The 24,771-nt window shown below is 37.8% G+C and overlaps 1 pseudogene; it reads left to right on the forward strand.

Annotated features, from left to right (window-relative positions):
• Positions 1-330: 330 nt before the first annotated feature.
• On the forward strand, positions 331-3,802 carry LOC141830173 (uncharacterized; annotated as a pseudogene).
• The last annotated feature ends 20,969 nt before the right edge of the window (positions 3,803-24,771 follow it).

A 24,771-nucleotide genomic window follows, 5' to 3' on the forward strand; every position in this document is an offset into this window, starting at 1 on the left:
GGAAGAGTTGCCTAACAGTATAAGAGCTGCCTGATAGTATTGGCAAGTTGATACATCTCCGCTATCTTGACTTATCCCACAATGACAACATTAGAAGGTTGCCTGAGTCATTATGCGACTTGTACAATCTGCAGACATTGATATTATTTAATTGTGCTTTGGAAGAGTTGCCTAACAGTATTGGCAAGTTGATACATCTCCGCTATCTTGACTTAACCAGCAATCGCAACATTCAAAGGTTGCCTGAGTCATTATGCGACTTGTACAATCTGCAGACATTGATATTATATAATTGTGCTTTGGAAGAGTTGCCTAACAGTATTGGCAAGTTGATACATCTCCGCTATCTTGACTTACGCTCCAATCCCAACATTCAAAGGTTGCCTGAGTCATTATGCGACTTGTACAATCTGCAGACATTGATATTAATCATTGTGATAATTTAGAAAGTCTCCCGCATGGCATGACGAAGTTGATCAATTTGAGGGAACTTTCTGGAGCAGAAAAGTTTATTCCCAGGATAACAGAGGTCGGGAAGCTTACTTCTCTTCAAGAATTGCCCCTTTTCAAAGTGCTAAAGGATAATGGACACAAACTTGCTGAATTAAAGGGTTTGAAACAGCTCCGGGGAGGACTGCGTATAACTAATCTTGAGAATGTGGAGAACAAGGACGAAGCAAATCTTGCGAGTTTGAAGAGTAAAGAACACCTCAATAGTTTGGTGCTAGAATGGACATCTTTGCAAGAATCCGATTCAGACGTTAATTTGCACATCTCAGAGCAGGTGCTTGAAGGTCTCCAGCCACACCACAACCTACAACGCTTGACAATCAGAGGATATAATGGTGCTAGACCTCCCAATTGGCTACACGAACAAGTATATTCTAGATTGGAAGCTCTCGAACTTGAAAATTGTAAAAGGTGGAACGATCTATCAGTTATTGGGCAGCTATCACAATTAAAGTCCCTCTCCCTTGTGAGAATTCCAGTCCAGATCCATAATTTACACAAATTGTTCGATCCAAAAGTCTGCAGGTTCTTCTCCCAACTAGAAGATTTGAAACTAGAGGGCATTACCATGTTGGAGGATCTCCCAAATCTTGGACAACTTCCATGTCTCAAGTCTCTTAACATTCGGAGTTTGCCGGGAGTGAAAATGATAGGCGATAGATTCTTTGCCACAACAGAAGAAGGCAGTTGTTTTCCTAGATTACATACTCTCTGTTTCGATGAAATGGCAGCATGGGAAGAGTTCTATTGCTCCGATGATAGAAATCTATTTCCCTGCTTGAAGGATCTTGAGATTTCAAATTGCCAAAGGCTGCGTATGTTACCTCCCCTTCCTCCTTCAATAACAAGGCTAAAATTAAAAAACGTTGGGCTGGTAGATTGTCCAAGATTCAGGAAAGCAATTGATGAAAGTAGCGACATAACTAATTCTGCATCTGTTGCATATTTGTCCATTCAGGAATGTCCAAATTTGACAAAACTAGAGGAAGGGTTGCTAGCACACCGTCATCTAGAGCAGATTCATATACAGAAATGTGAACAACTATTGTGGGTGCCAGTCAAAAGGTTGAAAGAACTTACTTCTTTAGGTTATTGTCAATAAAAGAGTGTCCGAAGCTCATGAGCATGACACGAGATGAGTACATTGATTTCCAACTCCCGCCATCCATTACACAACTATGTTTGTCTGATTGTGGAAATCTTTCCAAATCACTACCTGACTGCCTGCACAACCTGATCTCATTGGATCACTTGGAGATAAGCAATTGTCCTGATCTAGTTTCTTTACCAGTAGAACCATTGCTTAATTTGGCTCATGTAACAATTAAGAATTGCAATGAGTTGAGATCAGTAGAAGGGCTAGGAATAAAACCCCTCAGAAATTGAAGATTACAGGATGTCCCAAGCTTCTACTTTCTCAAGGAGAGGCACAAACAGAGAAATCGTCACTGCAGAGGTTAGTGATTGATGACACGGCGTTTATGAAACAATCTGTCATAAAAAATTTACTATCATCTGTAAAGGATCTTAGAATTTCATCCTCTTGTGAAGCCGTGATGTTTGAGGGGGAAGATCAGGAGTCATTACAAAGCTTGAAATCTCTCGATTTATTAAGTTTCTCTGATTGCAAGAATCTACAATATTTGCCAACAAAGTTGTACACCCTTACGTCCCTTCGTAACTTGCGGATACATAATTGCCCACAAATTCAGTCTCTGCCAGAGAAGGGGTTACCTCCTGCCCTCGCAGATCTAAAATTTGAAGGTTGTCATCCGATAGTGGAGCAGCAGTTGGTAAGACACTTGGCGGAGATTAAGAAGTCAGGTCGATACAGAAAACGTTATTCTTGGTAGATACTTAAGCCATGGAGACCCAATCTCTTCCATTTTACCATTAGCTGAGAATGTTAATGTGGAGGTAAAATCACAATAGTATTTTTGCTCATTAGAACAGTTATACATTTATCATGCATTGGTATCGCCTCTTTGCACAATACTTTGTTTCAAGAAAATACTTGTTTTCTCTTATATTTTGTCTTAAAAAATTATTAATTTATGAATCAAATGTCTTGCATAAGAGATGTGATACTGAGACAGTGATCCGTATTTAAAAGCTAGGAGGAGATTGATCTGTCCGTATTTGACAAATAAAAACATACACATATACTTGCACTTTTATGTTCTTTCTGCTATCAAAGTAGTCAAATCTTCTTGCAAGTAAATAGGCATTTAACACATGGAGTTAAATATTCTAATTAATAGATCATTTTGTGAAAAAAAGATTTTAGATTTAATTGTTGTTTTATGTATTAATTAGCAGTTAATAGTCTCTATTGTTTACCTTAAATTCAATGCTACTGAAGATGCTATCTTAACAAAGTTCCTACAAGTGTATTTTTTTTTTTTATTCTGAATTAATTCATTTTTTTCCTTTTGACAAAGTAACTCGTTTCTTCTATCTTGTTGTTAATGCAGTGAACATACAGAGCTAGAATGAATGTAAAAATAACTTAGTGCAAAAAAATGATGGAAGGGCCAGCCAAATATAAGTATTTGATATCTCGAAGAAGTTATGTCTAACACAAGGTATCATTGTCTTTTCCTTGAATGAGATTAAATAAGGGCATTATACTATCTTAGTTTAGCTGTGTGTATGTCTTTATTTTTTTTTTATCTGCCAAACTAATACACTGGGTCATTTTGGTGCATATATTGCTTTAAGGAAAATGTTTGAAGTAAATACCGAGTGAAACATTACCATTTGCAGACCAACATCTTGAAACGTAGAAAGTGATAGCTATTGTTGCATATATATTTTTTTCCATTAGCTTTATATATTTCTATCACCATGGATGTCTTTATACTCTTAGTTCATAACAATATCCATGGAACCTGGATATGCTCAACAATATACAGAATAGGTACAACTTCACAAACGCTTTTGGAAGAGGACAATCGGGGGCGGAGGAGGACGAGGTTCGAGGGGCATGGAGGCTGAAAGGCAATGATGGGGGACGTTAGGGTTGCTGCTGAGAAGGAGATGAAATTAAAGCCAGTGGCAGAATCAAGAACAGGAATTGTCATATTGCAAGGCATCTTTTCATCCAAATTTTATTTCTTTTCACTTAATTCTAGAACTGTCTATGATAATGTATGATGGACTGACAGTGTTGTGTTCTTCAGCCATTGTTGTATATATCTTTAGCTACAATCAATGTCTGCCCTGCCATTTCTCTGTATCTTCACATCCTCAATCTGCTCCTTTCGCTAGTCGCTTTGTTTAGGACTGTTGATAATTGAAAGTATAGTTCATCAGTAAAGTAAATCAAAATGTATCAACTTGATTTATTTATGATCAATATATCTGAACTGCCATTTCACTGTATCTTGACATTTTCAATGTGTTCCTTTCGTTATTCACTTTGCTCAAGGCTGCTGATAGTTGAAAATTTATTAGTAATGCAAAAAACATGATATATTTTCTGTGTTTTTTTTTTGTCTTGTATGTCATCTTCACATTGTTTCAAGTACTTTGTATTGTTTCTATATTTTTATCATTGTTGATCTAGACCACCAAGTAATCTATAAGATGTAATTATATGCTACATTGTTTCTCGGCAAAAAAAAAAGTTTTTTGCCTAAATCATTTGGCATTTTCTATGCTCTATGCCAATTTCATGAACATAAACTAATATACAAATCAACTGCATTATACAAATTACAAATTTATGTCATATTTAATTGCATCTCAAGTTGGTCCTTTCAAACTTAAACAAAGCAGCTGCATTTATATATAAAATTACAAATCTGTGTCATATTTGACTGCGTCTTAAGTTTATCAGTTTAAACTTTTTAATTGTTGAAAAATATAGTTCGATCGAGTATTTAAATCTCGCTAGCTACAATCGCACGTCGCTGCCGCTTCTGCCCACGCGATCGTCGCCGCCTTCCACCCGCGACATCACCTTCTGCTCCACGTTGTGACTCCGCTGCCGACGATGTGACGCCGTCTGCCGATCCGCCGCGACGCCCCTTTTTCTTTTCTTCTCTGCTCGCAGCCGCCGCCGGTTGGTTGATTCTCCGCCGCCGCGTGGAGAAGACCAGCACCGCCTTCCTTGGGCGATCGGAGCTCGCCGTGAGCCGCTGATCGCGTGTGGCGATTTCTCCTTCGAGGCTTCGCGATTGAGAGCCTCAGTTTATTGGACCAGCGTAGCCTTTCTTTCTCACGGTAAAAGAAATCTCTTCTTATGGACTCGTTTTGTTTTGCAGAGACAAGTTAGGGTTTCCATTGCCTTCTGCGTGCTAGGTTTAGCCCAAAGAGTCTATAGATTGAGTTCTCCTGTACTTCTGTAAAATGTATTTAGTTTCTCCTGTACTTCTGTAAAATGTATTTAGTTTCTCCTGGACTTCGTTTTTGGGAGTACGACCTGTATGGATTGGGGGTTAGGGATATTAGAGGTTAAGGTGACAGTTGATATGGGATTTTAATTTCGATTGTTTCCTTATGAAGATAGGTTTAGATTTTGAAGTTATTATTTTTATCCGATAATATTTTGATTATTTAAATTATTTAATATTATGTGTAGATACTGGTTCGAGTGGTGCATGCTGATTTGTTGACACTCAGAGCTTGGTAGACACAAAAGTGGGTACATTTTATCTTTGGACTTTATAATTTTTCCTGTGCATGAATAAATAAAAATTAAATAGATATATATAGTTATATGTGTTATAATTATTTTCAAAAGGGGATTAAAATGATTCTTAAAATATTGAAACCGAGTTAAAATGATTAAATCACTAAAGGGTAAAGAATTGATTTATTTCCTGTTCACATATAGGGTTCATCTGGAGGTAAAATGGAAACGGGTGCTTTAAAAATTCAAATAGATATTCTCATTTACTCTGCCTATTGATACATGTCTTTATACTGCTTGATCTTTTATTTCTTGTACTGTTGATATTTCATCCTATTGATACTTAACCTTTACATGTAAACTCTACTGATACCTTAAAGAATAAATAAGATTTAATTGGATTTAAGTTGGTCGTTTAGACCAAATCGAAAAGATATATACTGAGAATGTAACAATTATGATAACTGATGAAAAAGATATAACGTAAAATGAGATAAAATAAAATGATAATGATAAAAAAGTGTTAACTATGAGCCTAGTTTTTGTCACACCCCGCACGAACTAGGCTTGCCACAATGCTAGCTTCGCTCGCCGCGTGTGAACTATAACAAATGTCAGAGCAAAATACAGAGTAAAACTAAATAACCTGACTATATGCATACCTTTGGAATAACTCCCTTAGTGTTATGTACATATCTCAACAATTAACCTGAAGTCAAAGAAAAGGGAGAAGCACAAAGGAGAGGCACAATGGAGATACAAAAGACGTGCATGAAAATATTAATGAAAAGATCAACAACATCATGTATCTTTTATAATTTTCATGTCATTCGTCTTTTATTTCTTTTTTTATTTAATAACATCCGTTCCCATTATTGTCTTATTTTATTCGATCACTCAATACGATTTCTTGAATGGGTAAACGACATGCAATCTACTCATCTAGAATGTGTCGTTTAGAAAAAAGGTGAACAACTTGCCTTGCTTCCACCTAATACAAACATATCACATATTTACAATTATTACTTAACATTCATCTTGTATTGTCTTCTGAATTATATTCATTAGTTCTCCTTAATTTCTCATTTTTCACCATTACACATTATAGTCTTATTTTATCTATCACTGTTCGTGAACCACATATAACATCCTCAACAAAGATGTGTCGTATAAGTAACGATGAATGACCTGCATTCCACCTAATATGAACACATTCTGTATAAATGAAAATCTCAAGGTAAGATACCTGCAGCTCATTCGAGAAGGATGCATCGTATATAAGAGTAAACGACCTATAATCCACTCATAATGAAAAACATCGTATGTATGCACATATACATGCATAAGTTGGGTGAACAACCTGCAATCCACCCGATACGAAATACATCATGTGTATACACATATACAAACACATAGATATATAGGATGAACAACCTGCAATCCATCCGAAAAGTATCTCACATAAAAATAAGATGAACGACCTGCAATCCATCCCGTGAGATGCCTCACATAAGAATAGGGTGAACGACCTGCAATCCACCCTATGAGGAAAATTTTATCTCAATTTGTTCGAAGTTTAGGCACATGCAGAAAGATTCGAAGGCTCTTTCAAATTGCGGGGCAAAGAGTTCTATATTAATAGAGTTATTTCCCTCATTACTCTGATATAATTAATCTTAAATCTTCTATAACTGAAAGAATTAGAGATGCACGAGAAGTATATTCACTTTTTAATTTACTTAGTTTGAGAAGTCATATATCTTCTTACGAGCACCGAGCCGAAGCTTTCTCTCGTATTATTCGATTTTTGATAATAATATCATTTATATTATTTATTTACTTTAAAATCTCATGAGGTTTGAATTCCCTTTTAGAAAATTATCTTAAATTTCTCATATCTCTCAATTTCCAAATCTAAATGGCATTGATCTATTTTGATAAACAACACATATTGTTATATCTTGAAATAATTATAAAGGCCTTAGTAAAAAATTAAAACTTATTGGATCTTTATGCAAAAATGCAAATAAAGGGATTAACATGATTTTTTTAATTCCTTTCTCTATAACCCTGAACCCTAATATTCTTTTCTCACCCTCAAACTCCTCACGCCGCCGCTACCGCCATCCTTGCTTCCTATTGTCGTAGTCGACAACGTCGCCATCCTTCCTCCCTGTCATCATCGCCGTCGTACGTCGTCGCAGCGCTGCCAACAGTCCAAGCGCGAGTGGATATTTAATTGAGGTGGAGTTTTCTTGCTTGATCTCTTTCGATCTCCTTTCTTACATAAATAAACAATTTAATTAGATTCCCTTTATCTTGATCGTTCTATGGATTTGGAACACAATTAACAATTCAAATTTCCTTTGCTATTAATTTCATGGAGATGGCTAAAAGTTGAGAATTTGGAGATATGCCTTTGTCATGGAGTGACTCTTTGTCATTTCGGACTCTGCATGGGTGTCATCGAGTTTTTCCTTTTGTAGCTTCCTTATCTGCTTCATTGTTCGATCTACGCTTTCGTTCATTTTTAAATTTGGTAGTTCACCAAAAATGGATATGAAACATTGTTGCAACTGCATTTGAAGTTCTTGCCAAAGTAGAGCTATGTTTGAACTATTGTTGATTACTTATCTTGAGTCTCTAGTTGCACTGCTTTCACAGTCGTTCATTTATCTTTGGTTTTTGGAATGAAATTAATTTATGCAGTTTGTGAATGTCCTCCAAGACTAAAACCTTCCATGCTCCTTTGTTTACAATTCAACAATTTCTTATCTTCGATTAGCATCTAGTGTTTTTTTTTTTACTTGATCCTGCGAAATTTATATTTCATGAACTCATTGAATATTTAATGCGCAAGCTTGAAATTTTTTTTATGCCAGATACACCATCCAATGTGAAAAAAATAAGAATAACATCATCTCTTATGAACAAACTTTCTGGTGATTTGTGAATTAACATATGTTTGTCACAGGCTTGATTTTTGAGATGTTCTTAATATCATGAACTTATGGAAGGTTGAATTAACTTTGTTCAGATCATATACGATCTATTGTTGGTTGTTCAAAAATTTGATTGTGAAACTTACAAAAAAGAAAAGAAATAACCTGAATTATTATGAGGAAATAAAGAGTAGATGAATATCAAAAATAAATTTTATTCATTAAATTCTTATAACTGAAGCAAGCTATATAATCATACGAAAGAGCTTCGACTCAATACTCGTAAAGAGATATATAACTTTTCACTGCAGTTAACAATGAATGAAGAAATTCTCTATACATATAGAGCGCTTTGCTCCGCAGCTTGAAAGGAATCTTTGAGTCTTTCAGTGCGTACATAAATTTTGATCAAATTGAGACAAAATATTTCTCACAAGGTGGATTGCAGGTCGTTCATCCTATTTTGTTATGTGAGGTATTTTCGGGTGGACTGTGGGTTGTTCACTCTATGTATGTGTTTGTATATATGCATTCACATAATGTATGTCGTATTGGGTGGATTGCGGGTCGTTCATTCCTTACATATACGATACATCTCTTTTGTGTGGATTACGGGTCGTTTACTCCTTGCATATACGATACATCTCTTTTGAATGGATTGCGGTCGTTCACTCTTTGCATATACGATACATCTCTTTTGAGTGAATTGCGGATTATTCACCCGAGCTATGTATATATAGATGCATACTTACAATGTCATTTCGTTGTGAGTGGATTGCAGGTCGTTCACTCGATTATACGATGCATCTTTGTCAAGTGGGTTGCAGGTCGCTCACTTTGATATTGTTTCATTTATACATGATGTGTTTGTATTAAGTGGAATGTAGGTCGTTCCCCTTTTTCTAAATAACAATTTTTATAAAATAGAAGCTTTTAGGCACATCGGCCCATATTTTTTTATACATATAATTTCATTAATTTTCATCCAAAGAAAAAAATAACTAACCAAATATTCGAGCTATTCGTTTCAATAAACAATCAATCTGCTATGACTTAGTTCTATTTACTAGAATTTGAGACTACAAAGCTCGATTTGAAGAGAAAGGTGGTTGCCCTACATAAAAGTTCGTGGTTGTTTGTTTCATATATCATTAGAAAAGCTGAGATATGAAGCAGTAGACTAGTCTTCGGGACGTGACAGTTTTCTTCTTGGTGTTTCTTGGGCTTAATCATTTTGGGTATATATATATATATAATATGAATTTTGTAAATAAAAATTTGTCCTCCCTCCTCAATAGCATCATAAGAAAAACTCCAATGATATCTTTTTTTTTTTTGCAAAACATGAAGGTGTCAAATATCCATGTGCATCAATAAGAAAAACCTGTTGATATCTTTTTTGCAAAATTTGAAGGTGCCAAATATTGCATCGTCAATGATTGCAGGCAGGGCATGGCTGTGTCGTTGGCGTATACTCCACATCTACAGTGCAAGTGGAAGACAAATAACGTCTTTCAATTGCTTCCCCGTCCGTACCGATTGAGTACATTCTAGGATATATATATACTTTTGTCGGTGCTCCACTAATGTCGTGCATACACAAAACCTGGTGATGCTTGTTCACCAACTTGTGTTCTATAGGCGAACCCCATAGCACAAATTTCTACAGCTCGCTCCTCTCCTTTCCCCATTTCTAATAATTTTTTAAAAATATGACCAAGTTCTCAATATTGCAAATAAACAGATTCAAAAATTTTACTAAATAATTTTTAAATATTTTATCACATTTGATCTAATCGAGATTAGAATGGATCGATGACGAATGAAAAATACAGATAGGTCAATGACACTTGCGGAATGATGAGTCAACGACGAGTAAAAGGTTGGTTGATGCACAAGAATTAACATGACCTTTGAATTTTTTATACCCTATGCTCATGAGAAAAAGGTTGGAATGGAGTCGAGATGGGCTTTGACGACACTCAAGTCAAACATTGAAGAAGAGAATAACAAATAGTGAGATTGCATAGAATAATGTATCTATCGATATTGACCTCATTACATGATACAATTGGTATCCCATCCATCTCGGCTGCCTAAGTGTCTAAGCTCGAGTGGGTTGCAAGCGTTGAGAACCATCCCAAGCTAGTTGTCCACCCAAGCATCGCTCCGACTACCCAAGTGCTCGAGCCCGAGTGTGTTACGAATATACCCGAGCATCTTCCCAAAGCAGCGTGACCCAAATGGGATTCATTTATATCATCAGTAATGTAGCCAAATACTATAGTTGCACTATGTATATCCCGAGTACAATAGTTAATACTGTGGTTGCATATTGTACATCTAGAGCAGTGTAGTTGCATATTATAGCTTCAAGGAAAGAAAGGATTCCTTCTCCAATGCATATTGTGAAAGGAGGCGAGACCTACTACATTAAACTATAAGACATGGGATTCATTTACATCTCGAGCATGGTAGCTACATATTGTAGCGACCAGGAAAGAAAGGATTTCATCCCCAATGTGTACATCAAGGAAGGTGTGGGGCCCATTGCATAAATATAATGAAATCCTTTATGTCTCAAGAAAGCTCTTTCTCTGGCCGACCGCCCAAGTAAGCTTGGGAGTTAGAGGCTTTAAGAGCTTGAATATGAGTATGATGGCGATAGTTACAAAGCGATAGGCCCTTGATACAGGTGCATTATTTGGAAAAAGGAATGAAAGGAATGATAATGATATACGTGCGTCCTTTAGAAAAAGGTAAAATAATTTTTCACTGCTCTTCTCCTTGATATAAGATAAAAATGTCAACATCGAGAGGTACGTTATTTTATGCAATCTCATCTATTTATTATTCTCTACTCTAAGGTTTGATTTGGACATCGGAGGAGTCTTGCCAAGGTTTGTCTAAGCTCCCTTCTAACTTTCTTCTTGTCAGCACAGGATATCAAAAGTTTGAATGCCATCCTAATCCTTATGCATCAGCCAACCTCATACTTGTTGTTGACTCATTGTTCTGTAAGTGCCCCTGACCTGTCCATACTTTTTGTCCGTCATTAGTCCATCCAGATCTCGACCGAATCATTTGGCTTTGTTTGTGGAAAATCCGAGTTGAGACGTTTAGATGGGAGACACTCAAAAAAGTCATGAAGAAAGAGGGCCTAATATTATATTTAAGAGATGTCTTAAGGCAGCCGCTTTAGATATTATATTATTTATTAAATAAATAAAATCACTATTTGAGTATACATTCTCTATGTATTTGATTTGATCTTAAACTCATACAATATAATACATAGCATGAGAGAAATTATAATTAGATTATAATTAATAGGTATCTCTACATGTGCAATTATATATGTATTAAAATATTTTTTATTAGTGCAGAAAGCGTCAGATGATCAAACTAGGATTTTGATAATGGCAATGAGGTTCAAGTTAAGTTTGTGAAAATTACTAATGATCTGAATTGAGTGTGCAGGTAGTATAGGGAAGTGCTAGTCTGGATGACTGGGTAAAGGAAGTTCTAGTTGCGGCTAGGCAAAGGAAGTCGTGATCAAGAAGATAGAGCAAGGAAGTCCTAGTCAGGAGGACTGGGTAGGAAGACTTGGTAGATCAGAGCACCAAATGAAAAAGTCTAGGTGGGTCTGGAGGACCGGATGTCCAGTGGTGAAAGTCCTGGGGCTAAGGGTTAGAAGCTGAGCAAAAGCCCAACATGTTTAGAGGATCGGGTTAGAAAAGGTAAATTCTCAGTAGAGGAGTGGGTGAGGGCACGTTCCCGAGAAGGGAATTGCATGTATCGGTAAAACCTAGGATTTCACTAAAAATCTAAAAATAAAGATCAGACAGTTTGCTAAAACTGTCAAGTTCCTAATTTTATTTGCTCTGGACTAACTTTGTGATGCAGAAAAGGAGGACCAGAACTTTGGATTTCAGGCGCCCCTATTTGGATCTGGGCAATCGGATGGTCCTGGCGCCCAGAACAGATCTAGGCACCCGGACATCAGTCGATCGAGCTAGTGAGGCGGATGAGGTGACTGTAGGATTGAAGAGAGCGCTAGAGGGGGGGGGGGGGATGAAAAGCACTATCTGTAGCATTTTCGATTTTCATAAAGTTTGTTTGTATTCGTTCGTAAATTCGATCGATCAAAGTAAAATAGCAGAAAATGTTGCAGTGGAAATTGTAAAACATCAACACACAAAGAGACAAGACTTTTAAACTTAGTTCACAACCACAAACTGCTATTCCAAGGCCCACGATCATTTGATCATTCATTCCACTATGAAACTCCCTTCTTATGAAAAAGAGTTTTTTTCAATTACAAAAATAGAAATGATAAAAATATTACCATTCTTTGAAATTAAGTACAGAATCAAAAATGCGTTACCAAAGTTGCAGAACCGTAATCTTTCTTGTGCAACACTTTGGTGTTACGACGACCTCCTGGATGTTTCTTCGCACGCAGGCAATCGTCGGTTTGCTCTAAGTTGTTGTTCTGAGGGGTTTCCCTCGAAGCTCTTATAAAGGGTTTTTCGGGGGCCTGGAAACCTTTCCAGGCGCCTCCACGCTGTCCGTCGATCCACCATCGGCGCTGCTGACTTGACACTTCCAGGCGCCTGTATACTGATGTGGAGGTTCCGGATGAACTTTAACTACTGCAACATTTATCCGAATCTGAGCGCCTGTAACCTATTCGAGCATCTGGAAGCTGAGGTGTCCCGACCACTAGGACTTTGCCACCTCACTACTCTGCTGGCTTAGTTCCGCTGACGTCAGATCACCTGGATCAAATTCGGGCGCCTGGACTCCGATTGCCTGGATTCAAGATAAGGTCGCCCGTAATCAAAGTTCCCGACCCTCTATTCCTGCATTCAAGTTAGTACAAAGAAAAAGTAACAGGAAGGAGTAAACAGTTTTTGAATTGTTTATGATCTTAACTTCGGATTTCCAGTGAAATCCTATGTTAGACCGACACCTACTGTTCCTACACTAGAAATGCGCCCTTACTCACACCACTAGGTAGAATTTACCTGTTTGCCAATAAGTCCTCCAGACTTATTGGACTTCCCGCTTAGCCTCGATCTTTGGCCCCCAGGATTTACTGCTAGACAACTAGTCTACTTGACCTGCCTAGACTTCCCGCTAAACACCTGGTTCACTTGATTTGTCTAGACTTCCCGCCATGCATTTGGTCCACCTGACGTGCCTGGACTTCTACCATGCATCTGATCCACCTAACCTACCTAGACTTTCACTTGGTGTACTTGATCTGCTAAGACTTCTGCCTAGTCCTCTAGACCAGGATTTTCCTTTGCCTAGCCTCCAGCTAGGACTTTCCTTTGCCTAGTTTTCACTAGGACTTTCATTGTCTATCCTCAACTAGGACTTTCCTGTGCTCCCTACACACTTAGATAAACACATCAGTATACACCACACACTTAACTTGAACCTCGTGCCATCATCTGAACCAAAGTTCGATCATCTGGTGCTCCCTGCACCAACAATCTCTCTCCTTTTTTATTATGACAACCTGAGTTTCAAGTTAAGAAAATATTTTTAAAAATGAAGTCATTTGGTGGGTCGTTACAGTTAAATTGTATTCATTTAACATTGTCCTAACTGCTTCTTGTAGAGTTCTATTTCTTCTTTCCACTATTCAGTTTTGTTGTGGGGTTTTAGGACATGAGAACTCATGGTGGTATCCATTATCTTATCAAAATTCTGTAGGATCGTGGATGCGCACTAGAGTGAAGGTGAATAGCACGTACACCGTTCATTCATTTTATCAAAGATACTTAGCAGCAGAATTAAATAACAAGCACAGGGATACGCAGATTTACTTGGTTCCTAATGTTAGGACCTTGTAAGCTAGAAGGGGGGGGGGGTTGAATAGCTTCACTTGAACAAACTTGAACTTTTGTTGATGAAGAATTCTCGTTACACACCCTCTCAACTCAACAATGCTAACACGAAGGATTTACTTGGTATCCGCCTCCTTGAAGTGACTAATCCAAGGATCTTCACTCAGCTCACTCTTCCACTATATCCTCTCCTTCTCAGACAAATCTCGAAGACAGAGAAACCTTCTTACAACAGATTACAAGTTGTACAAAAATAGCCAAGTAAGAACAAGGAAGAAGAAGAGTAGAGATTACACAAAACGTGATGAGTATGCTTCTTCTTCTTCAAAAGGTTGTTCCAAGTTTTGTAGATGAACACCAGCAGGTTTTTTGATCACTATAGCACAAGTACTTGGAGCAAAAATAACATGGATTTAGCCCTCCACAAACAGCTCTCACCATTTAAATAGGTTCAGTTTTTAGGTTATCAGTCGATTGGTTTTACCATGCCAGCCGACTAATTTGGTCAATGTTAGAAAATAGCCACTGAACTACTGAAGTCACGCCTGATTCTGTCAGAATTTCAAATTCCAGTCGACTGATTTTTCCCATCAGTTGACTGGTTTTACCTTCAGTCAACTGATGTGAATGATCAGTTGAGTCATTTTACATTCTGTTCTCTTCCCAATCAACTGATGTGGAAAGTCAGTCGAGTCGATTCTCTTCTGTTCGCTTCCGAAGCAACATTAGTCGACTGATCTTGAAGATTAGTCGACTGAGCAGAGAAACTCACTCGACTAGTGTGTCTTTCAGTCGACTAACGTAGATTATCAGACATAATTTCTTGATGCCAGTCGATTGACCCTACCATGCTAGTTGACTGACATCAGGATTTAGTGGTTGAAATGAAGTCTTACCGAGTTCTTTCCTCGCTTGATCAAGAGTCTGGTCGTCGACCTTCTTGATCTTCATTTGCCTTACCATGTAAGGACTTTCTCATGCCAAGAGCTCGCCTCTTGGACTTCCCTTTTGTCTCACGTCCGGTCTTCTTACCCGCATGGACTTTCCTCCATTTGCCTTACCCTTGTATGGATTTTCCCGTGCCAAGAGCTCGCTCCTCGACCCTCTTGGACTTCCCTTTTGCCTTATGTCCGATCTTCTTAGCCGCAAGGACTTTCCTCCATTTACCTTACCCTTGTAAGTGTTGGAAAGTTGGAATTCCGTTCCGTTCAATTCTTGCCAGACAAAAATTTTCCGGAGATGGATTTTTTTCAAGCAACCTTCATATTCGATCAACCATGTGCTTGATCGATGCATAAGATCATTGGGCTCTTGTGTTGATATTCAGGTTCCATACAAAGAAAAATAAAATAACTATGCAGCGAAATAAAATAGTTGTGCCTTTCTTCTTTATAGGTTATGTAGATGATTGTACATAACTGAAGACCTCTTAATCTTCTAATGTATTCCTCTCCTCTTCTTGGACGTTGTGTGGGCATCGATCTTCCAAGATGACTCTACCTTTATTACTTTGATCCCAAGAATATGTGCACATTCTTCCAAGTCTTTCATATTGAACTGCTTGGACAACCATACCCTTACGTTTGACAACACTTTGACACTGTTGCCAATGAGCAAAATGTTATCTACGTATAGTACAAGAAATACCACCACATTTTTGTCACACTTCTTGTATACACAAGACTCATCCGAACATTGAATAAATCCATAAGACTGGATTACTTCATCAAATCGGATGTTCCAAGATCTTGAAGCTTGTTTCAGTCTATAAATGGACCGATTAAGCTTACACACAAGATGCTCTTTATCCTTTGCAATGAAATCCTCTGGTTGCTGCATATAGATGTTTTCTTCAAGAATTCCGTTAAGGAAATCTATTTTGACATCCATTTGCCAAACCTCATAGTCCATATGAGCAGCAATAGATAAAAGAATCCGGATAGACTTAAGCATGACTACCAGCGAAAAAGTCTCCTCATAATCGATTCCCTCTTTCTGAGTATGCCCTTTCGCAATAAGCCTTGCTTTGAAGGTTTTCACCTTCCCATCTATTCGTCTTTTTCTTTTGTAGACCCATTTGTTAGGATCGGTTGAATAGCTAGAGGGGGGGTGAATAGCGTTTCTCGATTTTTCTTGATCTTTCTCTGCACAGAGATTAGCGGAAGCAAAAATATAAAGAGAAAGAAAGAGATCAACGCTAACCCGGTTCATTTACTTGGTATCCACCTCCGCAGAGGTGACTAATCCAAGGATCCACACGCACACACACACCCAATGCACTATGAATCTTCTCCTTCTCGAAAACCTCGAAGGCGGACCGGCCGTTCATCCGATCGCACGCTCAATCTCAGCCGTCCAAAAAATCGCGATTGCACAGTGTTTCTCCTCGGACCTCCGCCGCTTCCCGCCGCCCGTTCATCGTCGTCCGACCACCGTCGGCCGCTGGACCGGGCCCGTTGGAACCGCAACTCGCCGACGGTCCGGAGGTGGCCGGATTTCGGCCGCGATTTGGCCGGAATCCGGCCGAATTTCGGCCAGAATCCGGCCGAATTTCGGCCAGAATCAGCCAACAGACATTGTTGGCCGATCCGGCCACGATTTCGGCCGGAATCCGGTCGAATTCCGGGCGCCAGTGGCGCCAGCCACTGCTGCCGTGTTTCGGCCGGATTTCGGCCCAATCCGGACGAAATTCGATGTCGGGATGTGCGCCGTCGAGTTGCGGTTCCAACGGATCCGGTCCGGCGGCCGGCGGTGGTCGGACGGCGATGAACGGGCAGCGGAAGTGCGCGAACGTCGGAGGAGTCGCGCATGGGGCACTCTGTTTCTTTTTGACATTTGTTCCGGCTCCTTACCGACGACAGCTGAATCACCAGACAGGGGGAGGCCGCGTCACCCGATATTTCCACAGCGGAGGAGAAAGGACCTGAAAAGGGGGGCACTGAACGCACGGATTAGCTGGGCGCCGGGGAATCCCGGCGTGGCCACTCCGATGCTCAAGTCAGACCGAGAGAAAATGCCAGTGTATGCGGGGGATTCCAGCTGGGCGAAATGTCATACCTGAGGGGTTTATATATATAGGGCGAGGGGGAGCGATACCTTCGGATCCGACTGTCTGTGATTGGAGGAGATGGCGGGATCTCAGGATCTAATGCGTGACAGATTCTGCAGATCAAATGGCTCCTCTGTGTATCTTATCTCGTTTGAAGGGTTGTGATTGTACTGGACCAAGTAGTGAGATTTGGTCTCTAATTCGCCTCCTTTGGATAAGTTTTGTGAAGAAGTCATGACATCGATCCATTAGTATCATCTCCGCGTCGAGAGTGACCGATATGTATGGTTGAGATGCGCTGATGAGAAATATTCTCAACCGTGTAGATGAGATGGGTTGAGCCCCTTCCGATCTCTTTCTGTATTTCGTGACGGGTGAGATCCGTCTGGAGTCCTTTCTTCGAGGTAGGCACAAGGTACTGCAACCAGGTTATAAGGTCGGCATACAACCAAGCTATGAGGTCGGCCTGCGATGTGACGATCTGGTGATGAGGTCGGCTTATGATGCGACAACCAAGTCATGAGATCGGCATCTGATGCGACGATCTGGTCATGAGGTCGGCTTCCGATGCGGCGACCAAGTCATGAGATCGGCTTAGAGCCCTGAAGTCTAAGGGACTTTGACGAGTATAGTGGTCCTTCTTCCCTGGCTGGCAGGTAGGCCCGGGTGTTCTATGTGTTGTTGAGCTTGAAGGGTGATGCTGGATGGGATATATGATTCGATAGTGAGGTCGGATTATGCGACCAACCTATGAGGAGTTCAGCTAGGTGTGCCGAACTCGGTTACGAACTTAGGTTATGTATTGATCTTTTGACGGGGTAGTATACCAATCGTTGTAAAGGGTCTGGGCTCGAGGATCGTAGTGAGCCAAAATTGTGACCTGACAATGAAGTCGGTTAGTAGAGTAGGGCGTTAACCCTAGCTGTGGGGGCTCATATGAGGCACTGAGATAGGTGCCGACCTCGAGGGCCAAGGTAGGTGCCGACCTCAAGGCTAGGTGGGCCATGCTAGCAGGTTGGGGCAGTTAGCCGGATTTCTCAGCCGCGATGCTGGGGAGGTGACTCCTTTGCCTGGGACCCGAGCTCAACCCACTTTCTTCTCCTCTTGGGGGGATCGGGTTCTTCTTATTGACCGCCCCATCCATGCCACGTGTCCACTGAGGGACCCCTTTATCCTACGTGTTTGCCCGCGTCATTCCATCCGGATCAAAGGCAAAGATGTAATTGGGAAGCTAGATAGAGAAAAAAAAGTTACATGCATTCAGTGGATAAAAAATTCTTAAAATTACTCCACAGATGAATTTTTAAATTTATCTGTATATTATTGTATAATAAGTAAACAATATAAAGGATAAATATCCATCTTTTTTATGAAATAAATACTAAAAAAATTCACATGAAAAACTTTTCTAAACAAGGCATTAGAGATCAACTTTTAGAATATTCGTCTAAGATTTGAACTCTAGTATTCTTATTTATTTTCTTAAATATTTTACTATGCACCATATTTATGGGCTTAAAAAATAAAAAATATTAAATCAGCCTACTATTTATTTGAAATGAATTAAAATATAAGAATATAGGTTATATATTCAAAATAAAATTTTAAGTCATAAAAATATCCTAATGATAAAAATTATTTTTAAAATCTTTAATTATCAAAACCCACTAAGACCAACTTAATTAATTTAAGTATCCCGGTATGGTACAACGGTAAGACATTCAACAAGTACTCAAGCACCCATGTTTCAATCCTAATTATGACGTATAAATTTTTCTCCAATAGAATGAAAACATTGATTATTGGACGAGGAATCGTTTGCCCTTCTAGATTTATCTTATGGATAAATCATAGGGGAAGATCATCCGCCTCCAAAATTAATTGAGTTTGTGAAGATCTAGATAGCAATGTAGTACTAGCTTGTAATGATCAACACCACTATGTTCTTAAGTTAGAGAAATCAAAAAAATGATTGTGATCCTAAGTTTAAAAGTTCTGCATCACTTTGGTGTTGAGTTAGAATGATCAACACCACGTAATAGGAGATCAATAACATTATCAAAGAAACTAGTACCACAAGTAATGTACTGGAGAAACATCTAAAAACTTTAAAAAATTTTGATATTGGATGGGCACAGAACATATTTTAATGTATATGAATACTTTACATTATAATGATTGTAATCACACTTTCCTTTTTTTTTTTCAAAATCCTGAACTATATAGCAATATAATGGATAGTAAACCCTAAGACAATTTGTAAACAAGATGTAAATTACAATCGCTAAAAATCATCCTAAAATAATATTTAAAAATAATAATGACACAATAATTGTGTACACTACTCTATTTGTACATATTATACATTTAGAATATAAATAAACTAAAGACCGTAGCTGCTGATCGAAAAAAATAAAAAACATATATAGAAAAAATTTGAAGAGAATCAATAAGAAAAACGTAGGTTGTATATCAAATAGTGATCTACATTGAGCTATAGAATAAATCCTAATTAGTCTTGTTTGGAAAACAACCGATCTTCAAATTTTTCCTGAGTTGCTATACTGCTGAAGCTAATGTATTGAACAATAAAAATTACGTGCAAAACATGACTTGGCAACCACGAAACTCTAGGTAACATTTAGGTGACTCTGATGCTTTTACAATTGGATAGCTTTTACAAAAAAAAAAAAAAAAAAAAAAAAAAAAAAAAGATAAATTCCAGTCAGTCTCATGGACTCAATCCCTGCGGGTGGCTGGTCCGGTCCCACGGAAGTTTCCCACCAACCACCAGAGTAAATCGGAAAGCGCATACGACGGCCAATCCAGATGCCCAACATCCTTTGATTGCGTTCCCCATTTGAAGAAAAATTCTTATAAATACGCCGTAGCTGGGGATCGAACCGCGGGTCCCTGAGTCACAATCCGGATGTCCTATCGTTACATTATTGCCCCGGGGACTTGGATAGCTTTTACAACCGATAGACAGAGGGGATTATTAAAAGTAAATGCGACATTTGATAAAAAAAAAAAAGCAACGTTCATATGGTGCCACCCTCAGAAAAAATGACGAAAAAAAAGACTTATCATGTTCCATCAATAACACCTAACCTATACCGTCCATTGGAAATCATTCTTTAATTTTAATAGCTAGGCCAAAATTATGTTGGATCCATTAGCATCCAAATGATATATGATAACTAGTAGTAGGCTGTCATTTAACTTCCGAGTGCAAACAACATGCAAGCAAAAGACAAAAAAAAAAAAAAAAGAGGGATTATAATTGTTTTTATCTCAGTTAGCTCCATTGACTATCTCTGAAGGTGATCAGCTTGGCCCCACGGAAATTTTCCACCGACTACCAGGTAAATCGAAAATGAGTGATTATAATTGTGCATTGGGACTTGGGAGGGGGCAATGATTTAGAATAGACTTCCGTCCAAAGATGACTTGGTAGCATCGTAAAAATAATTAGTATGAAAAGGGATTAATTGGCACCTGCCTAAACTCATAAATGGATTAAAAACGTACACTCTAGCCATGGATGTGTTGTATCTTCAATCGAGTTCCTCGCCTCCTTTTATAGGCTTCTGGTCGAGTGCTGACGTGGCACATTCGATCTATCAGAAAATGCAAATGTGGCAGTCAATCTTATCCACAAGACAGTCTTCTCTCATCCCTTTGCTAACGCGGCATCCTTTCAAGCGCCCAATCACCATTTCGATCAATTGAAACTTGGTTAGCTTCAGATAATTGTTCTTAGATCTTCCTCTATGTGTTATTTGTTAGCTCGATCACATACTCTGATCTCCCAATCTCACTTACATTGAATCCACACTACTAGATTAGCTTCCATGTGGCTTCTAGTCACCCGATCTTGATGTTCGATCAATTGATGTCTCTCCAACGATAACCTGCAGGCAAATAATGATTATCCTATACATTGGTCAATAAAATCGACCAATTCGATCAACCAAAAACCTTTTTCTGATTGCCCAAACCTTCGAACTCAGTCGACTACATTGGAGTTCACCTATAATTGAGTTCTACCCTCATACTGAATATAAGTCCACTCATCGCTTCTTACTAGCTTACCTTGCACAGGCTTACTCTCGACTTCTTGTCCCTCAGATGCTCATTCCCGTGCCATTTTTTCGCTCTATCGGAGTATTCTTTCACATCTTTTCGTACCTCAAATGCACCAAGCTTGTCGGCTCTCTTCCCATGTTATCCTTCTCACTCGCTTGCGTCTTCTATCAAGGTCTTGTTGTCTCTGATGCTCTTCATCCTTTCCAATCTCTCGAGTGTCCCATACCACTCTTCACCGTACTCCGTAGGACCCTTAGCCATCAAATATCTGTATGCTCTCTTAAGTTCCTACATATATAGACACATACATCAGAAATAACAAGGCCTAATTTAAACTCATTTGACAACACATCAAACTATCGTGGCTCAAACACTTGTGGTTTAACAAATAGTTATTTGTTAATGAAGTAATTTCAATAATTCTCTTTTTTAGTAGTATCATTCCACCAACCTACAAAATAATTTTATCCTCAAGGGTGATCTCTTTTCTTTCTTCTTTTTCTTTTAATGACTTGCATGAAATCTGATCTTATTATGGATCGATTGAGACATAAAGTTATGATAGACAAGTACACTTTATGATTCTTCCTCTAAGTCTGAATGGATATGACTAGAGTTCCTTTGATGATGAGGTGTATTGTGTTAGGTCTTTGTTGACAGTTTATAAGCATGCAAATACTTACAACTTTTGTAAGAGTGGCTTTTGCATTGAATCTTCCTTTGCTTTGTCTTGCATAAGTCCTCGTTGAGTTATGACAAATATTCTACACTATGCCTTCATTGAGCAATAGCTAGTACACCAAGACTTCTCATGATACTTTCTTTTTTAAGTAATGAGTTATATAGTGTCACTCCAAGGAAATTACTATTGTTGCATTGTTCTCTTGAATGATGAAAGTAGAGATTATTGTAGATGAAAGAGGCTCACAAAGATTTAATGCAGTGGCTTCAAATATAGGTATTGTGATAATAGATAAATTCTTCTAACCATTATCAATGGTTTAGATTCTCATATGGATTGTCAATATCTTGTTATTTGTTCTTTTTCTCTAATTTCCACTAGTTTTTTTTTCCAATTCTAAAACTTGTATTATCATGAATCATGACAGGCAATGGATTATTCATAATTTTAATTTTTCTCCATTATTCTTCAAAGATCTTTTCTTGCAATCATGCAAAGAGCAATGCAACTTTTACCGTGCCAATCACAAGTTTAGTTAAAAAGTTGATGAAAGTGATTGTAGTGTTCTGAATTTCAGATAACTCCTTACTTGCGTTCTCATATTCTCAAAACATGAAATAGGTGAGAAGATCAGCTACAAACTTCTCCTATGTTGTGGATCCATGACATGACTCAAATAATTGATACCATCATAATGTCTTCACTTCTAGATGGAGAGAAACTATCTCTACCTTCGAATCATCTAGCATGCCTGCCATGTACAAGAAAAAATCTCATTCAGTAGGATCTCTACTTCTCCAATACAAATTTTTTTTTAATGTTTTATAAGACCTTTAATTTGTAGATATGTGAAATCTTGATGCTAGTAATGGATAGTTAGTGTTATAAGATGATGATAATGATTGTGTTAGGGATGGTAGTGGTGACGGCAATGGAGCGCAACGATAACTAGCAGTGGTGAAGAACCCCTCTTCAATACTAAACTCACATCCTATCACGTAGGAAATCAAAGAAAAGGGGAAGGGAATAATCACTTTGAGGTGAAGGGAATCATCCTCCAATAGCCAAGAGGCTCTTAATTCATAAAGATTAACACATTGATTTATTACTCTTCTTAGCCAAAAAGCTACATATTTATTTATAGACATCTAAAATAGGCCTTGTTAATAATTCAAATGACTAATTCTGATAACTATCGCTTATTCTAAATAAAATGAAAATTTACTTGTTCTAATTAAATAACTTTCTAAAAATACATATATAATATCATAGGTTGAAGGAATAATTAGAAGAATTCTCTGTTTGAGATTAGAACAAGCAAAAACTGCATGATGGTGTCTGAGACGAGTAAGTTGATATCAAGAAAAAGAAAATGTTTCACCAAGTAGGACTAGGGAGGGACTGCAGTGGGCTTTGCAGGGAGTAGGCATGGATGAAAGGAAAGGAGATCACTGCCATCTCATTGAAATGGACAGCCTATCCCTTGAGGGAACATTCTTGAAATCTTAATCTAGAAGAGATGGCAATAACAACATGTTAAATGGGTTGGGTTAAACTATAACTATATTGATTGTTATTGTAAGAGACATCTGTTATATCTAGATATATAGGACGCAACAGAAACTCTAAACCTAAAATATTAATGTGAGACTAAATCCACCATGCAGCACATAATAACTCTAATAACTATAAGAAACATCAAGAATATGTAAATTTCATACGTAAAGATTAAGTCCTCACATTTTCAGGTAGTTCCTCTTTGATGGGCTTTAATTAACCTATCTTTGGCACCAACTTTTTTGATAGCACAGCGAATTTGGGAGACAATCTCAAGTGTTAGTCCTGTTTCCATACAGAACCGAGGCCAATTAAGTTCACATCCAAGGACATATGAAATAACTGTCTTCTGTTTTATAGGACCTGATTCTCTCACCAATTCCTGAACAATAATTAAAGATTATTTTCCATTCATAGAGGAAAAACATCTTTAAAATAGTAAGAAGTTAAAAATTTACAGCAACTTCAGAAAATGATATTCCATTGTGCTGCCACATATTCCATGCATCAGCTATGGCTGGAGTCAAATTTTCTCCATATTTGGGTTGATCTTTTTGCTCAAAGTGGCTTGAATTTGAGGAGTTCCTTCACAATAGGTTTGGAGACCCAGTTCTTGTGACAACTTAATGATTTGACTAATAAACTCATCACCATACCTGGTTAGAAAATCCTACATGGAAATCTAGAATTAGATGTCCAAGAAGAAATGCATACAGAAAAGGAAAACATTCATGATGCTTTGAGTATTAATTGGCATGCATGAACATAACTACTAACATCTTGAAGTTTCAATAATGTGTGACAATTTTAAGTGAACAGTCTAGATTATTATAGTGACAAGGGCTAACAATAGACCTGATCACAATTTGGAATCAATAATTCAACGGTTCAAAACCGTGAGTTCAATAGTTCTAAGAATATCAACCATTAAGCTTACCATCCAAGACGATTACGATTATGGTTCACGGTTCAAAACCGCTGATCACGATTCAAAGCCTCCAGTCACGGTTTAGTTTACGATTTACGACGGTTCAAAAATATTATTAATATTTTAATTTTAAAAAAAATACTTATAAATTTATAAATGTGCAAAATAAAATTAAAAAAAATATGTATTTATTTAAATTGTCTATCTATCCACTTGAGGAATAAGAAAATTAAAATGACTGTAGTTCGTTGCTTCCTTAGATATTAAAATCTTCTAATTTGTCATTTAAAAATTACATTCCTTTTATTATTTTTATAACTTTTGTTCAATTATCAAATAGTATTTGCGCTTCCAAAAAGTCAAAAGCCAAGTAGATCTAGAATAATATTATACTAAACCGTGAACCATTTTTTATATTAATAATCTTTTATCTAATATTAATATTATTATATTTTAATATGATTTGATTAATTTTTTATATTCAATGATAATCTTCATTATATCTAATTTTATTATT

Source organism: Curcuma longa, chromosome 5, assembly GCF_044706935.1.
Source record: "Curcuma longa cultivar G26 ecotype Majalengka, Jawa Barat chromosome 5, ITB_CL_G26_1.1, whole genome shotgun sequence".
Lineage (NCBI taxonomy): Eukaryota > Viridiplantae > Streptophyta > Magnoliopsida > Zingiberales > Zingiberaceae > Curcuma > Curcuma longa.